This window comes from Penaeus monodon, chromosome 24 (assembly GCF_015228065.2).
Source record: "Penaeus monodon isolate SGIC_2016 chromosome 24, NSTDA_Pmon_1, whole genome shotgun sequence".
Taxonomy (NCBI): domain Eukaryota; kingdom Metazoa; phylum Arthropoda; class Malacostraca; order Decapoda; family Penaeidae; genus Penaeus; species Penaeus monodon.
In genome coordinates this window covers 9,325,345-9,325,730 of record NC_051409.1, presented here as the reverse complement: position 1 = coordinate 9,325,730, position 386 = coordinate 9,325,345, and the positions used below count along the sequence as shown (strand labels likewise).

Genomic DNA, 386 nt, shown 5'->3' with positions numbered 1-386 from the left:
AAGTATACACGAGATTTTTGTAAATTTCACTATACTGAAAGGCTCATTCCTATCCCCCCCCCCCAACCCCCTCCGCCCACTCCCTTAGACCGGTCGACGAGGTACAATGTATTTCGTAAACTGCCATCAATAACTATACAATATTTTTTTCCTCAATTTAATTCTTTCTCCATGACTTCTCAATAACGGATGACTGACTCTCCGTAAAGTTTAATGAGAATCGAAGGCGGAGGGAATACATAGATGTATAAAGAAAGAGTGAAATAGTGATATTAAAGGTGATAACACTTTCTTTGTAAAGTACCGCTTTCACCTGTAGCTAACCGACCGTCTATAGCCTGGAGCCATGTAACCAGGACCGCTGGGTGAGGCCTACGGAATGGCAG

General features: G+C 42.7%; 1 protein-coding gene across 1 annotated transcript in view; it reads left to right on the top strand.

The window, feature by feature from the left end:
• The window catches only part of LOC119588541 (glutamine synthetase-like), a 4,355-nt gene that overhangs the window by 601 nt on the left and 3,368 nt on the right, over nt 1–386 (top strand). The gene's annotated exons all lie outside the window — the stretch shown is intronic.